This window comes from Ranitomeya variabilis, chromosome 6 (assembly GCF_051348905.1).
Source record: "Ranitomeya variabilis isolate aRanVar5 chromosome 6, aRanVar5.hap1, whole genome shotgun sequence".
Taxonomy (NCBI): Eukaryota; Metazoa; Chordata; class Amphibia; order Anura; family Dendrobatidae; genus Ranitomeya; species Ranitomeya variabilis.
Window position 1 is genome coordinate 71,723,269 of NC_135237.1, and position 19,163 is coordinate 71,742,431.

Sequence of the window (19,163 nt, forward strand, 5' to 3'; positions counted from 1 at the left end):
GATCAATGCACGCATTTTTATACATGTCATGTACGACTCCATTGACAGTCCTTAAGTCAGCATAAAACTTTGCTCCTCTTACGTGAAGTAAAAGGAGTTTTAGGTAATACAGCTCACCATCTGTTAAAGACACTGTATACATTCGGGCTATTGTTTTCCCAAATTAAACCCGTTGTTTTTTCCATCCTTCTGGTACAGCTTTTCTATCCCAGACATAGTGTTCAGGGATTTCACTGTACAAATACTCACGGGCGGAAGCGTCAACTCTGTTTAGCTCAAAATAAGCCTGCAGAGTAGAGGCTTTTAAGTTCGAAATAACCATATCCACATTACCATCTTCGAAGAACACTTCAAGGTGAACAGCAAGCCTTTTAATGGCTGGTTCATTCTGGTTTAATGTATCAAACTTGACATTGACACAGTCATGTCCTTTGTATACATATTTGAAAAGATATTTAACACTTTTTATTGAAGCACATATCTCAGCATTGATATGACAATTGTACTTGAGTAATAAATAGGGGTTCTATGGATTTACCCATCTATTGTCAATTTCTCGCGTTCCGCGTCTGGTGTTCCCGGTATTGCGTCGACAGTGCTGTGGGTAACCATCAACATTGGGGTTTGTCTCTGTATTAAATTCCTTTGGGAATTTTTTTGCGCATTGACCATTTGTCATGCATATACCACCAGGTTGATCTTCGCCACATGGGCCATGAATCTTGTGCTTCATCACTGCCTCATGTAGTTTTGGATTTGCTGTCTCATTTGGGATTTCAGCAGAGACCAATTTGTCAATTATTTCTTTGTCCCTCATGTTATCTTCCTCTCCGAGGATTTAGAGCATGTGAGCGTATGGTAGTCCATGCTTTTGAAATTCTGTTACATGCACATAGGCAACTACACGGCCAAAAATGTGTTTTTTCAAAATCTTGTTAAGCACAGCTTGGAGTTTGATTGTAAATACTCGTGCAACCAAATCTTGTCTGAACTCTGGCCTTTGCCATGGTTCTAAGTTTTCAGCAATCTCTTTCCACTATGGACTACAGGTCATCATAACAAAAATATCTGGCTTTCTGAATTTTCAGATAACTGTCATGGCATCTTGATACAGGAAAGATATATATCTTGGTACCATGTTAGCCAGTTGATAGAAACATATTTAGAATTGAGAGTCCTCAGTGGTTGATACCTTTTAATGGTGAACTGAAAAGATGGTAACAAATTGCAAGTTTTCGAGACTACTCAGGTTTCTTCATCAGGCATAGACTAAAAGAAATTCTGAAGAATCACATATTTATGGACAACACATCACAGAAAAACGCCATAGATAAGACAGGTGATATGAAGCAGAATTACCATTATGTGAGTGACAAACAGTTATGTCCATAAATATTAGAACAGTTCACAGATAAGGGATGTTTTATTGTCCCCTGATTGGGGTCTGGTTCTGTTATGATGACCCCACATGGTCTGAGGGGTAAATTCCTTAGTTGATGTAAAAAGACATAAATCCATGCGACACATTCATTCCTGCACTGAGTGTCAAAGGTCATCATCCACTTATATTCCCATACTCCTCTGTCTCTCTGAGATTTGAAGTTACCTTTTAATACCTGATGAAGAGACCTGAGTAGTCTTGAAAGCTTGCAATTTGTTACTATCTTTTCAGATAGCCATTAAAAGGTATCAACCAATAAGGACTCTCAATTCTAAACGATTTTCATGGTGTCTTGGTAATTTTGCTGCATAGCTCTTGGTCTTCCAATGAAAGTGGATGGTAAAATTACTGGTGTCCCAGCTTTTAGCCCTTGGTGTAATGCAGCATTATGGATGTGATGCATAACACCGGCATAACTGTTGACTCGTAATGCCTTTTGATTTTGTTTTATATATTCGATCCTGTCGGATTCAATTTTGACATAACTGTCAACGATAAATTGTTGCGTCAACTTCCCAGCATTTAAAAGGGGATAGAACTAGTCATGAATGGCAAGCCTGTATGCATAGTACTGCAACAGGGTGATTTTTTCTTGTCGATCTTGATCCACTGGTATGGATGGTGGATGAATGTCACCAATTCCTTGATGTTGCACACTTAGGGCAATTGGAGTTGTCAAATTTATTGTCCATCCACTGTCCCCATATGGAAATAGAAGTGGATATGTCATTGCATCACACTTTCTTTGAAGCAAGCTGATTTGAACAGTTGGGTTTTCACTTTTGAGGTGAACTCCGATGTCCCTATTAAATGGGAGTTCACCCATTGCATTTTTATAAATTGTAGCTACTTCATTGCACCTTGGTGCATTGTAGCGCAGCTGGTCATCATTGTAGTCATTTATAATTGACATTGTTATTTCGAGTGGATCGCGATTTTCTAATTCAGCAATCCTCTTTTCCTCTATTTCAAATTCCCTCATCATTGTGAAGGCTCTTGCGAGTGGGTCAATTGCTTTCATTTTCTCTCCAAGAGATGATAGCAGTGCTGGGAGGCACTTTTTATTTGCTTGACTTCTTGTACTTAATGCTTCTTCACTGTTCAAGATATAAATCTGGGCAAACTTGGGAGTACTACCCACAGCGGGATGCAATGGGGCAGTTCTGTGGTTAATTTGCCCATGAATTCAAAAACAGTATGGACCATGCCCAGGAGGTGGCGCTACTTGTGCTCCCATTGATGCCAAAGCAAGTGAGCTATTGGATTGCCTTATATTAGCCATAAACTTATTGGAGTGCTGATGCTCTCCTTTCATCAACTTGACTAATTGATCATCCATACGAATGGGACGTAATTGGATGCGCCGTCTCTTGCAGCAGGAAGGGAATGTTTTGTCCTGCTCCATTTCATCTTTGAAATTTTTAGTTCGCAGAACTGACATCGAAATGTCAGTTCCCCAGCATAGTGCTCTTCAATACATGTCTCATCAATTTGATTGAGAAGGCCTCTAGCCGCAAATGTAATTTGCCGTTGTCGAGTGGCTCTTGCATTTTGGACACGTATTCTATCTTGTTCTCTTTTTTGTGAAATATGTGTATCACTTTGTGCATTGCGTGTTGCTCATTGCCGTGCAGCATTAGATGCTCCACGTGATTCAGTTACTTCATTAATTTCTCTTGCTCTGGCTGCCCTCTGTCGGGCTGCATCAGCAGTTCTTCGACAATTTCGTTCATCTTCTGCTTCACTAAGATGCCAGTTATGCATCTGTATGCGATTCGCTTCTCTACGTGCAGCAGCATGCTCAATTTGATCCATCTTTGCACTGTTGCCTAAGTGTTGCCTCACAATGTTGCCTCAGCTGTGGATGACTCATAGCGCACAGACACATGATTCAGCTGTGGATGACTCATTGTGCACAGACACATGGACACCTCCAAATTAGGTATGTGGATAGTCTGAAAGAGCGACACATTTTCCACAATAAATATAAGAAAACTGACTGAACAGCCATCTAGTCTGAACTGGTGCATAACCAAAAAGTCTTACATAGCAAATAGATAATGGCTGCACTGAATTTTACTGTGCTAAAGCAAGGAAATGTGCAATACATGAAATGTGAATAGCATAATGGCTTGGGAAATTTATGAAAAAACACATGAGATTCTTAGCACAAGATTTGGCCAAATGTTGTGAGCCCATCCACCAAACATCAAGGTAATCTCAAAACGGATGGGTAACTGAGCTGACTGCCTAGTGTGAACACTTACCTATGGCTAATAACATGGTAAAGTGTTATGATCTGGTGGCCTAGGAGCAGCATGGACAAGCTCTGGAGTAGGTGGCCTCTATACTGACCGCAGACCCTGAACTTAACACCGCAACTAGAAGTAGCCATGGGATGTTCCTGTCACTCCCTCGACACCTCGTCACAGCCGGAGGACTAATTACCCCTAAAGAAAGAAACAGGAAAACTATCTTGCCTCAGAGAAAATCCCCAAAGGAAAGACAGCCCCCCACAAATATTGACTGTGAGAGGAGAGGGAAATTACAAACGCAGACTGAAAACAGAATTTAGCAAAGGAGGCCACGCTACCTAGAAAGAAAAGACAGGACAGAGTACTGTGCGGTCAGTATTAAAAGACTACAAAAATCCACCACAGAGAATACAAAAATCTCCACACCTAACTAAAGGCATGGAGGGTAACTCTGCGACTCCAGAGCTTCCAGCTTGGCTGAATAAATCCTTGCACAGACAAAGCTGGACAAGAAAAAACATAGCAATTTACTGAACTGTAAAGTCCACCGCATGTGGACTGCAAAAACAAAGCCAGGACTTATCTTTGATGATTTGGACAATCCAGCAGGAGAAACCAAGCAGAGATGTGAATCCTCCAGAAAACAATTGACAACTGGCACTCACTAAAGGGTGAAGCCAGACTAAATAGCCCCATCCAAAGTGGAAGCACCTGATGACTGCTGTGAAGGACAAACAGCAGCACTACCACTTATAACCACCGGAGGGAGCCCAAGAGCAGAACCCACAACAGAATTCACAACGGTACCCCCCCCCTTGAGGAGGGGTCACCGAACCCTCACCAGAGCCCCCAGGCCGATCCGGACGAGCCAAATGGAAGGCACAAACCAAATCGTCAGCATGAACATCGGAGGCAACAACCCAAGAATTATCCTCCTGGCCATAACCCTTCCACTTGACAAGATACTGAAGCCTCCGTCTTGAAAAACGAGAATCCAAGATCTACTCCACAACATACTCCAACGCCCCATCAATCAACACTGGGGCAGGAGGATCAACAGACGGAACCACGGGCACCACATATTTCCACAACAAAGATCTATGAAAAACAATATGGATGGAAAAAGAGGCTGGAAGGGCCAAACGAAAAGACACTGGATTGATAATCTCAGAAATCCTATAAGGACCAATAAACTGAGGCTTGAACTTCGGGGAAGAAACCTTCATAGGAACATGATGAGAAGACAAGAAGACCAAATCCCCAACCCGAAGCTGGGAACCCACACGCCGACGACGGTTGGCAAAATGCTGAGCCTCCTCCTGAGACAACACAAAATTGTCCACAACATGAGCCCAAATCTGCTGCAACCTGTCAACCACAGAGTCCACCCCAGGACAATCAGAAGACTCAACCTGCCCTGAAGAAAAACGAGGATGAAACCCAGAATTACAAAACAATGGTGAAATCAAGGTAGCAGAACTAGCCCGATTATTAAGGGCAAACTCGGCCAATGGCAAGAAAGCCACCCAATCATCCTGATCGGCAGACACAAAGCATCTCAAATAAGTTTCCAAAGTCTGGTTAGTTCGCTCGGTTTGGCCGTTTGTCTGAGGATGAAATGCGGAAGAAAAAGACAAATCAATGCCCAGCCTTAGCACAAAAGGACCGCCAAAACCTAGAAACAAACTGGGAACCTCTATCGGACACAATATTCTCCGGAATGCCATGCAAATGAACCACATGCTGAAAAAACAACGGAACCAACTCAGAAGAGGAAGGCAATTTAGGCAAAGGTACCAAATGGACCATCTTAGAAAACCGGTCACAGACCACCCAGATAACAGACATCCTCTGGGAAACAGGAAGATCTGAAATAAAATCCATTGAAATATGCGTCCAAGGCCTCTCAGGGACCGGCAAAGGCAAAAGCAACCCACTGGCGCGGGAGCAGCAAAGTTTGGCCCACGCACAAGTCCAAAGGACTGCACAAAAGAACGCACATCCCGTGACAAAGAAGGCCACCAAAAGGACCTACTAACCAAATCTCTGGTACCAAAAATCCCAGGATGGCCAGCCAACACAGAACAGTGAACCTCAGAAATCACTTTACTAGTCCATCTGTCAGGAACAAACAGTTTCCCCGCTGGACAGCGATCAGGTTTATCAGCCTGAAACTCCTGAAGAACCCGTCGCAAATCAGGGGAGATGGCAGAAAGAATCACCCCCTCCTTCAGAATAACAACCGGCTCAAGAATCCCAGGGGAATCAGGAAAAAAACTCCTAGAGAGGGCATCAGCCTTAATATTCTTAGAACCCGGAAGGTACGAGACAACAAAATCAAAACGGGAGAAAAACAGGGACCATCGGGCCTGTCTAGGATTCAGCAGTTTGGCAGACTCGAGGTAAATCAGATTCTTATGATCGGTCAAGACCACAATACGGTGCTTGGCCCCCTCAAGCCAATGTCGCCACTCCTCAAATGCCCACTTCATAGCCAACAACTCACGATTGCCGACATCATAATTGAGTTCCGCAGGCGAAAACTTTCGAGAAAAGAAGGCACACGGTTTCATCAAGGAACCATCAGAATTCCTCTGAGACAAAACGGCCCCTGCCCCAATCTCAGAAGCGTCAACCTCAACCTGAAAAGGAAGAGAAACATCCGGCTGACACAACACAGGGGCAAAAGTAAATCGGTGCTTAAGCTCCTGAAAGGCAGAAACAGCCTCAGAGGACCAGTTAGCTACATCAGCGCCCTTCCTCATCAAATCGGTCAGGGGTTTAACCACACTGGAGAAGTTGGCAATGAAACGGCGATAAAAATTAGCAAAGCCCAAAAATTTCTGAAAGCTCTTCACGGACGTGGGCTGGATCCAATCATGAATGGCCTGAACCTTAACCGGATCCATTTCTATAGATGATGGAGAAAAAATGAAGCCCAAAAAAGAAACCTTCTGTACTCCAAAGAGGCACTTAGACCCCTTCACAAACAAGGCATTATCACGAAGGACCTGAAATACCATCCTGACTTGTTTCACATGAGACTCCCAATCATCTGAAAAAATCAAAATATCATGCAAATATACAATCATGAATTTATCAAGATAATTCCGAAAAATATCATGCATGAAGAACTGAAACACAGATGGGGCATTAGAGAGTCCGAATGGCATCACAAGATATTCATAATGGCCCTCGGTCGTATTAAACACAGTTTTCCATTCGTCACCCTGCTTAATACGAACAAGATTATATGCCCCTCGAAGGTCAATCTTAGTAAACCAACTAGCCCCCTTAATCCTGGCAAACAAATCAGACAGCAAAGGCAAAGGGTATTGGAATTTGACCGTGATCTTAATCAAGAGGCGATAATCAATACAGGGTCTCAAGGAGCCATCCTTCTTGGCAACAAAAAAAAAACCTGCTCCCAATGGAGAAGAAGATGGCCGAATATGCCCCTTCTCCAAAGACTCCTTTACATAGCTCCGCATGGCGGCATGTTCAGGCACAGACAGGTTGAAAAGTCGGCCCTTAGGAAACTTACAGCCTGGAATCAAGTCAATAGCACAATCACAGTCCCTATGCGGTGGAAGGGAACTGGAATTGGGCTCATCGAAAACATCCTGGAAATCTGACAGAAACTCAGGAATTTCAGAAGAGGGGGAGGAGGAAATTGACAACAGAGGAAAGTCATCATGAACCCCCTGACAACCCCAACTAGTCACAGACATAGATTTCCAATCCAACACCGGATTATGTACCTGTAAGCATGGAAACCCCAGCACAATAGCATCATGCAAATTATGCAACACCAGGAAACGACAATCTTCCTGATGGGCTGGCGCCATGCACATGGTTAACTGTGTCCAAAACTGAGGTTTGTTTTTAGCCAATGGTGTAGCATCAATACCCCTCAAAGGGATAGGACTCTGCAAAGGCTGTAAGGTAAAACCACAACGTCTGGCAAAGTCTAAGTCCATCAAATTTAAAGCGGCACCTGAATCCACAAATGCCATGACAGAGAATGACGATAATGAGCAGATCAGGGTCACAGATAACAGAAATTTAGGTTGTACAGTACTGATGGTAACGGAATTAGCGATTCTCTTGGCAGGCTTAGTGCAATCAGAAATAACATGAGCAGAATTGTCGCAGTAAAAGCACAACCTATTCTGATGTCTGAATCCTTGGCGTTCAGCTCTAGACACAATCCTATCACACTGCATTGGCTCAGGACTCCGCTCGGAAGACAATGCCATAGTGTGCACAACTCTGCGCTCACGCAAGCGCCGATCAATTTGAATGGCCAGAGACATAGAATCACTCAGACCTGCAGGCGTGGGGAAGCCCACCATAACATCTTTAACAGAATCAGAAAGACCCTTTCTGAAAATTGCCTCCAAGGCATCCTCATTCCATTTAGTAAGCACAGACCATTTTCTAAATTTCTGGCAATATGATTCTGCCGCTTCTTGACCCTGACACAGGGCCAACAAGGTTTTCTCAGCATGATCCACAGAATTAGGTTCATCATACAATAACCCAAGCGCCTGAAAAAAGGTGTCTACATTAAGCAAGGCCGGATTCCCAGATTCCAGGGAAAATGCCCAATCCTGCGGGTTGCCACGCAACAGAGAAATGACAATTTTTACCTGCTGGATGGGATCACCAGAGGAACGGGGCTTCAGAGCAAAAAACAGTTTACAGTTATTTTTAAAGCTCAAAAATTTGGACCTGTCCCCAAAAAACAGATCGGGGGTAGGAATTCTAGGCTCTAAAACAGGAGTCTGCACGATATAATCAGAAATACCCTGTACTCTAGCAGCAAGTTGATCCACCTGAGAAGCAAGTCCCTGAACATCCATGTCAGCGCCTAACTCTTGAGCCACCCAGAGGTGAAGAGGGAAAAAAAACACAACAGAGTACAGAGAAAAAAATGGCTCAGAACTTTCTTTCCCTTCTTTTGAGATGCGGTTAACTCATTGTTGGCCAGTTGTACTGTTATGATCTGGTGGCCTAGGAGCAGCATGGACGAGCTCTGGAGTAGGTGGCCTCTATACTGACCGCAGACCCTGAGCTTAACACCGCAACTAGAAGTAGCTGTGGGATGTTCCTGTCACTCCCTCGACACCTCGTCACAGCAGGAGGACTAATTACCCCTAAAGAAAGAAACAGGAAAACTATCTTGCCTCAGAGAAAATCCCCAAAGGAAAGACAGCCCCCCACAAATATTGACTGTGAGAGGAGAGGGAAATTACAAACGCAGACTGAAAACAGAATTTAGCAAAGGAGGCCACGCTACCTAGAAAGAAAAGACAGGACAGAGTACTGTGCGGTCAGTATTAAAAGACTACAAAAATCCACCACAGAGAATACAAAAATCTCCACACCTAACTAAAGGCATGGAGGGTAACTCTGCGACTCCAGAGCTTCCAGCTTGGCTGAATAAATCCTTACACAGACAAAGCTGGACAATAAAAAACATACCAATTCACTGAACTATAAAGTCCACCGCATGTGGACTGCAAAAACAAAGCCAGGACTTATCTTTAATGATTTGGACAATCCAGCAGGAGAAACCAAGCAGAGATGTGAATCCTCCAGAAAACAATTGACAACTGGCACTCACTAAAGGGTGAAGCCAGACTAAATAGCCCCGTCCAAAGTGGAAGCACCTGATGACTGCTGTAAAGGACAAACAGCAGCACTACCACTTATAACCACCGGAGGGAGCCCAAGAGCAGAACCCACAACAGAATTCACAACAGTAAAGCCTGCTTTTATAGGAAGCACAGAACCAACTGTGTCTGGATGTAGTTAAAATCACAGCATGGTGAAGGGCGGGGGCGTTCAAGTCAGAAAAAATAGTACATAGTAAATATAAGAAAACTGACTGAACATCCATCTAGTCTGAACTGGTGCATAACCAAAAAGTCTTACATAGCAAATAGATAATGGCTGCACCTTGACGTTTTGTGGATGGGCTCACAACATTTAACCAAATCTTGTGCTAAGAATCTCATGTGTTTTTTCATAAATTTCCCAAGCCATTATGCTATTCACATTTCATGTATTGCACATTTCCTTGCTTTAGCACAGTAAAATTGAGTGCAGCCATTGTCTATTTGCTATGTAAGACTTTTTGGTTATGCACCAGTTCAGACTAGATGGCTGTTCAGTCAGTTTTCTTATATTTAATATGTACTGTTTTTTCTGTCTTGAACGCCCTGCCCTTCACCATGCTGTGATTTTAACTACATCCAGACACAGTTGGTTCTGAGCTTCCTATAAAAGCAGGCTTTACCATGTTATTAGCCATAGTTGTTGTGAATTCTGTTCTTGGGTTCCCTCCGGTGGTTGTTGGTGGTATTGCAGCTTTCTCTGGCTTGCAATCATGGTCAGGTGTTCCTGCTGATTGCAGGCCTGACTGGGGTATTTAGGGCTGCTGGATTCATTAGTCAGTGCCAGTTGTCCATTGTTCTTGGAGAGATTGCTTCTCTCTCTGGTTCCTCATGCTCTGCTGCCAATTCATCTAAGATAAGTGTCTGTTTTTTGTCTCTGTGCACACATGCAGTGTGCTTGTAATTCAGTGCAATTCATTTGTGTTTTTGTCCAGCTTAGACTTTGTCTGGATTTTTCAGTCATGCTGGATTCTCAGGAGTTGCAGATATACTTGCTATGTCTTTAGTTAGATGTAGTATATTTGTATTTTCTGCTGTGGATATTTTTAGGATTTTAATACTGACCGCTTAGAATTCTGTCCTATCCTTTTCTATTTAGCTAGAAGTGCCTCTTTTGCTAAATTCTGGTTTTCTGTCTGCGTGTGTCTTTCCTCTTATACTCACAGTCAATATTTGTGGGGGGCTGTCTATCCTTTTGGGGCTCTTCTCTGAGGCAAGATAGAATTCCCATTTCCACCTATAGGGGTATTTAGTCCTCCGGCTGTGTCGAGGTGTCTAGGACGGGTCAGGCACACCCCACGGCTACTTCTAGTTGCAGTGTCAGTTTAGGGTTCGCGGTCAGTACAGATACCACTTACTCCTGAGAACGTCTCTCATGCGGCTCCTAGGTCACTGGATTCTAACAGTACAACTGGCCAACAATGAGTTAAATGCATCTCAGAAGAAGGGAAGAAAGGTGTTGAGCCATTTTTTTTTTCTGTAGCCTGTTTTTTCTTTCCTTCCCTCTTTTCCTCTTAGTGACTGAGGAGACTTGTGCTAGCATGGATGTTCAGGGATTAGTTTCTCGTGTAGACCAGCTTGCTGCTAGGGTACAGGGTCTTTCGGATTATATTGTTCAGACTCCGCTTTTAGAGCCTAGGATTCCTACTCCTGATTTGTTTTTTGGGGACAGGTCCAAATTTTTGAGTTTTAAAAACAACTGTAAACTGTTTTTTGCTCTGAAACCTCATTCCTCTGGTGATCCCATTCAACAGGTTAAAATTGTCATCTCCCTGTTGCGTGGCGACCCTCAGGATTGGGCATTTTCACTGGAATCTGGGAATCCGGCCTTGCTTAATGTAGACGCCTTTTTTCGTGCTCTAGGTTTATTATATGATTAACCAAATTCTGTGGATCAAGTGGAAAAGACCTTGTTGGCCCTGTCTCAGGGTCAAGAAGCGGCAGAATTGTATTGTCAGAAATTTAGAAAATGGTCTGTGCTGACTAAATTGAATGATGAAGCTTTGGCTGCAATTTTCAGAGAGGGTCTTTCTGAATCTGTTAAAGATGTTATGGTGGGGTTTCCCATGCCTGTTGGTCTGAGTGATTCTATGTCTCTGGCCATTCAGATTGATCGGCGCTTGCGAGAGCGCAGAACTGTGTGCGCTGTGGCGTTGTCCTCAGAGCAGATGCCTGAGCCTATGCAGTGTGATAGGATTCTGTCTAGAACGGAACAAGGATTCAGACATCAGAATAGGTTGTGTTTTTATTGTGGCGATGCTTCTCATGTCATTTCAGTCTGCCCTAAGCGTACAAAGAGAATCGCTAGTTCAGTTACCATCAGTACTGTACAACCTAAATTTCTGTTATCTGTGACCTTGATCTGCTCATAGTCGTCATTTTCTGTCATGGCGTTTGTGGATTCAGGCGCCGCTTTGAATCTAATGGACTTTGAATTAGCCAGGCTTTGTGGTTTCCCCTTGCAGTCTTTGTAGAACCCTATTCCTTTAAGGGGCATTGATGCTACACCTTTGGCTAAAAATAAACCCCAGTTTTGGACACAGGTGACCATGTGCATGGTGCCAGCTGCTATGATCCTACTGGCAAGGATCGCAGGTCAGACTAGCTAAGTAACTGAACAGACTAATAGCTCTGGGGAAGTGGTAACTAGATTGACCGCAACCTGATCCTATCCGCAAACAACTATAGGCAGCCGTGGAACGTTACCTAAAAATCCTAGACGTCTCTTCACAGCCTGAGAAACTGACTATTCCTGGAGGGAAAGAAAGTCCTCTCTTGCCTCAGTGGAATGACCCCAAAGATATAGAATAGCCCCCACAAATATTAACGGTGAGTTAATGGGAAAGCACAAACGCAGAGATGAAATCAGATTTAGCAAATGAGGCCCGCTAATACAAGATAGCAGAAAATAGGAAGGGAACTGTGCGGTCAATAAAAAAACCCTATTCAAAATATCCACGCAGAGATTGCTCGAGCCCCCGCACCAACTAACGGTGCGGGGAAAGCAACTCCGTACCCCAGAGCTTACCAGCAAAAAGAAATCACATATTAGCAAGCTGGACTAGACTCATCATACACAGAAATCATATTGCAGGCAGATGAGCAAAAAATATTAAAACCGAACTTAGCTTATCCTGAAGAGGCAGAAAACAAGATAATCAGGAGTAATCAGAATAGCACTGAATACATTGACAGCCGGCAACAAGTGGAAGTGAAGCAGAGCTAAATAGGAGCCTCCCTGGTGAATAACGAGGCAGCTGATCCAGCCAGACCCGCAGGATAATAAACCAAACCACCAGGGGGAGCCAAAAAACCAAAGTCACACAATACCATCTGTGACCACAAGAGGGAGCCTGAAAACGGAGTTCACAACAGTACCCCCCCTTGAGGAGGGGTCACCAAACCCTCATCAAAACCCCCAGGGCGATCAGGGTGAGCCACATGGAAGGCACGAACCAAATCGGCATCATGAACATCAGAGGCGACAACCCAGGAATTATCCTCCTGACCATAGCCTTTCCACTTAACCAAATACTGAAGCCTCCGTCTAGAAATACGAGAATCCAATATCTTCTCCACCACGTATTCCAATTCTCCCTCAACCAGCACAGGGGCAGGAGGCTCAACCGAAGGAACCACAGGCACCACATACCTCCGCAACAACGACCGATGGAACACATTATGAATAGCAAACGATGCCGGGAGGTCCAAACGAAATGACACAGGGTTAAGGACTTCCAAAATCTTATAAGGACCGATAAACCGAGGCTTAAACTTAGGAGAGGAGACCTTCATAGAAACAAAGCGAGAAGACAACCACACCAAATCCCCAACGCGAAGTCGGGGACCCACACAGCGACGGCGGTTGGCAAAGCGCTGAGCCTTCTCTTGTGACAGCTTCAAATTGTCCACCACATGATTCCAAATCTGATGCAACCTATCCACCACAACATCCACTCCAGGACAGTCAGAAGGCTCCACCTGACCCAAGGAAAAACGAGGATGAAACCCTGAATTACAAAAAAAAGGCGAAACCAAAGTAGCAGAACTAGCCCGATTATTAAGGGCAAACTCGGCCAATGGCAAAAAAGTCACCCAGTCGTCCTGATCAGCAGAAACAAAACATCTTAAATAGGTTTCCAAAGTCTGATTAGTGCGCTCGGTTTGGCCATTCGTCTGAGGATGGAAGGCCGACGAAAAAGACAAATTAATGCCCATCTTAGCACAAAAGGTCCGCCAAAATCTAGACACAAACTGGGATCCTCTGTCGGAAACAATATTTTCAGGGATCCCGTGCAAACGAACCACATTTTGAAAAAACAGAGGAACCAAACTCGGAGGAGGAAGGCAACTTAGGCAAGGGCACCAAATGGACCATTTTAGAAAAACGATCACACACCACCCAAATGACCGACATTCTCTGAGAGACAGGGAGATCTGAAATAAAATCCATGGAAATGTGCGTCCAAGGCCTCTTCGGGACAGGCAAAGGCAACAACAAGCCACTGGCACAAGAACAGCAAGGCTTAGCCCGAGCACAAATTCCACAAGACTGCACAAAGGAACGCACATCCCGCGACAAGGAAGGCCACCAGAAGGACCTAGCCACCAAATCTCTGGTACCAAAAATCCAAGGATGGCCTGCCAACACCGAAGAATGAACCTCGGAAATAACTCTGCTGGTCCATCTGTCTGGGACAAACAGTCTCTCCGGTGGACAACGGTCAGGTCTATCCGCCTGAAACTCCTGCAGCACTCATCGCAAATCTGGGGAGATGGCAGACAAAATCACCCCTTCTCTGAGGATACCAGCTGGCTCTGAATCACCAGGAGAGTCAGGCATAAAACTCCTAGAAAGAGCATCAGCCTTCACATTCTTCGAACCAGGCAGGTATGAGACCACGAAATCAAAACGAGAGAAAAACAACGACCAACGAGCCTGTCTAGGATTCAGCCGCTTGGCCGACTCGAGATAAATCAAATTCTTGTGATCAGGCAAGACCACCACACGATGCTTAGCTCCCTCGAGTCAATGTCGCCACTCCTCAAATGCCCACTTCATAGCCAACAACTCCCGATTACCAACATCATAATTCCGCTCGGCAGGCGAAAACTTTCTTGAAAAGAAAGCACATGGCTTCATCACAGAGCCATCAGAGCTTCTCTGTGACAAAACAGCCCCCGCTCCAATCTCAGAAGCATCAACCTTGACCTGGAAAGGAAGGGAGACGTCTGGCTGACATAAGACCGGAGCCGAAGAAAACCGGCGCTTCAGCTCCCGAAAGGCCTCCACAGCCACAGGAGACCAATTAGTAACATCAGAACCCTTCTTGGTCAAATCCGTCAATGGCTTAACAACACCAGAAAAATTAGCGATGAAGCGACGGTAAAAATTAGCAAAACCCAAGAACTTCTGAAGACTCTTAACAGATGTAGGCTGAGTCCAGTCATGAATAGCCTGAACCTTGACTGGGTCCATCTCAATAGCAGAAGGAGAAAAAATGAAACCCAAAAAAGGGACCTTCTGGACTCCAAAAAGACATTTTGAGCCCTTCACAAATAAAGCATTGGCACACAGGACCTGAAACACCATCCTGACCTGCTTAACATGGGACTCCTAATCATCCGAAAAAAACAGAATATCATCCAGATACACAATCATAAATTTATCCAGATATTCGCGGAAGATGTCGTGCATAAAGGACTGAAAGACAGAAGGAGCGTTAGAAAGTCCAAAAGGCATCACCAAGTACTCAAAATGGCCTTCGGGCGTATTAAATGCAGTTTTCCATTCATCACCCTGCTTAATACGCACAAGGTTATACGCACCACGAAGATCTATCTTGGTGAACCAACTAGACCCCTAATGCGAGCAAACAGATCAGATAACAATGGCAAAGGATACTGAAATTTGACCATGATTTTGTTTAGAAGGCGATAATCAATACAAGGTCTCAAGGAACCATCCTTCTTAGCCACAAAAAAGAATCCCGCACCAAGAGGGGAGGAGGAGGGGCGAATAAGTCCTTTCTCCAAAGACTCCTTTATATAACTCCGCATAGCAGCATGCTCCGGCACTGACAAATTGAAAAGTCGTCCCTTAGGAAACTTACTACCAGGAATCAAATTTATAGCACAATCACAATCCCTATGAGGAGGTAGAGAACTGAGTTTGGGCTCATCAAATACATCCTGGTAATCTGACAAAAACGCAGGGACCTCAGAAGGAGTGGATGAAGCAATTGACACCAAAGGAGCATCACCATGAATCCCCTGGCAACCCCAACTTGACACAGACATTGCTTTCCAATCCAGGACTGGATTATGAGTCTGCAACCATGGCAGGCCCAACATGACAACATCATGCAAATTATGCAATACAAGAAAGCGAATCACCTCCTGATGAACAGGAGTCATGCACATGATCACTTGTGTCCAGTACTGAGGTTTATTCGTAGCCAATGGTGTAGCATCAATTCCCCTTAGTGGAATAGGGAATTTTAAAGGCTCCAAAACAAAACCACAGCGCCTGGCAAATGACAAATCCATCAGACTCAGGGCAGCACCTGAATCCACAAAAGCCATAACCGGGTAAGATGACAGGGAACAAATCAGGGTAACAGACAAAATAAACTTAGGCTGTAAAGTACCGATGGTGACAGATTTATCAATCTTTTTTGTGCGCTTAGAGCATGCTGAGATAACATGAGCTGAGTCACCACAGTAAAAGCACAACCCATTTTGCCGTCTATAATTTTGCCATTCACTTCTGGTCAGAATTCTATCACATTGCATAGACTCAGGTGTCTGTTCAGAAGACACCGCCAAATGGTGCGCAGGTTTGCGCTCCCGCAAACGCCGATCAATCTGAATGGCCAGAGTCATTGACTCATTCAGACCTGCAGGCGTAGGGAACCCCACCATGACATTCTTAATGGCTTCAGAAAGACCTTTTCTGAAATTTGCAGCCAGGGCACACTCATTCCATTGAGTAAGCACCGACCATTTCCGAAATTTCTGGCAGTACACCTCTGCATCATCTTGCCCCTGAGAGAGGGCCAACAACGCTTTTTCAGCCTGGTTCTCAAGATTAGGTTCCTCATAGAGCAATCCAAGGGCCAGAAAAAACGCATCCACACTGAGCAATGCAGGATCCCCTGGAGCCAATGTGAAAGCCCAATCTTGAGGATCGCCACGCAAGAAAGAAATAATAATCTTAACTTGCTGAACAGAATCCCCAGAGGAACGAGGTTTCAAAGAAAGAAACAACTTGCAATTGTTCTTAAAATTCAGGAACCTAGATCTATCTCCAGAAAACAACTCTGGAATAGGTATTCTAGGCTCTGACATAGGACTGTGCACAACAAAATCCTGAATACTTTGTACCCTTGCAGCAAGATGATCAACACTGGAGGCTAAACTCTGGATATCCATATCAGCAGCTGAACTCAGGGCCACACCAAGATTAAGAGGAGGAGAGAAGCCAGACACACAGCAGCTAGACACACGGCAGCAAAAAAAAAAAAAAAATATCTCCAAGCTTCTGCCATGCAATTAACACTTTAATGGGCCGGCTGTACTGTTATGATCCTAGTGGCAAGGATCGCAGGTCGGACTAGCTAAGTAACTGAACAGACTACTAGCTCTGGGGAAGTGGTAACTAGATTGACCGCAACCTGATCCTATCCGCAAACAACTATAGGCAGCCGTGGAACGTTACCTAAAAATCCTAGACGTCTCTTCACGGCCTGAGAAACTGACTATTCCTGGTTGGAAAGAAAGTCCTCTCTTGCCTCAGTGGAATGACCCCAAAGATATAGAATAGCCCCCCACAAATATTAATGGTGAGTTAAGGGGAAAGCACAAATGCAGAGATGAAATCAGATTTAGCAAATGAGGCCCGCTAATACTAGATAGCAGAAAATAGGAAGGGAACTGTGCGGTCAATAAAAAAACCCTATTCAAAATATCCACGCAGAGATTGCTCGAGCCCCCGCACCAACTAACGGTGCGGGGAAAGCAACTCCGTACCCCAGAGCTTACCAGCAAAAAGAAATCACATATTAGCAAGCTGGACTAGACTCATCATACACAGAAATCATATTGCAGGCAGATGAGCAAAAAATATTCAAACCGAACTTAGCTTATCCTGAAGAGGCAGAAAACAAGATAATCAGGAGTAATCAGAATAGCACTGAATACATTGACAGCCGGCAACAAGTGGAAGTGAAGCAGAGCTAAATAGGAGCCTCCCTGGTGAATAACGAGGCAGCTGATCCAGCCAGACCTGCAGGATAATAAACCAAACCACCAGGGGGAGCCAAAAAACCAAAGTCACACAATACCATCTGTGACCACAAGAGGGAGCCTGAAAACGGAGTTCACAACAGCCAGCCCATCAGGAAGATTGTCGTTTTCTGGTGTTGCACAATTTGCATGATGCTATTGTGCTGGGTTTTCCATGGTTGCAGATACATAATCCTGTGTTGGATTGGAAGTCTATGTCTGTGACTAGTTGGGGTTGTCAGGGGGTTCATAGTGACGTTCCTTTGATGTCAATCTCCTCTTCCACCTCTTCTGAGGTTCCAGAGTTTTTGTCTGATTTTCAGGATGTATTCGATGAGCCCAAGTCCAGTTCCCTTCCACCGCATAGGGACTGTGATTGTGCTATTGACTTGTTTCCAGGCTGTAAGTTTCCCAAGGGCCGACTTTTCAACCTGTCTGTGCCTGAACATGCCGCCATGTGGAGTTATGTTAAGGAGTCTTTGGAGAAGGGGCATATTCGGCCATCTTCTTCACCGTTGGGAGAGGGATTCTTTTTTGTTGCTAAAAAGGATGGCTCCTTGAGACCCTGTATTGATTATCTCCTCTTGAATAAGATCACGGTCAAGTTTCAATACCCTTTGCCTTTGCTTTCCGATTTGTTTGACAGGATTTAGGGGGCTAGTTGGTTTACTAAGATTGACCTTCGGGGGGCATATAATCTTGTTCGTATTAAGCAGGGTGATGAATGGAAAACTGCGTTTAATACGCCCGAAGGCCATTTTGAATACCTTGTGATGCCATTCGGACTCTCTAATGCTCCATCTGTTTTTCAGTTCTTCATGCATAATATCTTCCGGAGTTATCTTGATAAATTCATGATTGTATATTTGGATGATATCTTGATTTTTTTCCGATGATTGGGAGTCTCATGTGAAACAGGTCAGGATGGTATTTCAGATCCTTCGTGATAATGCCTTGTTTGTGAAGGGGTCTAAGTGTCTCTTTGGAGTGCAGAAGGTTTCTTTTTTGGGCTTCATTTTTTCTCCCTCATCTATAGAGATGGATCCGGTTAAGGTTCAGGCCATTCATGATTGGATTCAGCCCACATCCGTGAAGAGCCTTCAGAAATTTTTGGGCTTTGCTAATTTTTATTGCCGTTTCATTGCTAACTTCTCCAGTGTGGTTAAACCCCTGACCGATTTGACGAAGAAAGGCACTGATGTAGTGAATTGGTCCTCTGTGGCTGTCTCTGCCTTTCAGGAGCTTAAAAGCCGATTTACTTCTGCCCCGGTGTTGCGTCAGCCGGATGTTTCTCTTCCGTTTCAGGTTGAGGTTGACGCTTCTGAGATTGGGGCAGGGGCCGTTTTGTCTCAGAGGAATTCTGATGGTTCCTTGATGAAACCGTGTGCCTTCTTTTCTCGTAAGTTTTCGACTGCTGAATGCAATTATGATGTCGGCAATCGGGAGTTGTTGGCTATGAAGTGGGCATTTGAGGAATGGCGACATTGGCTTGAGGGAGCC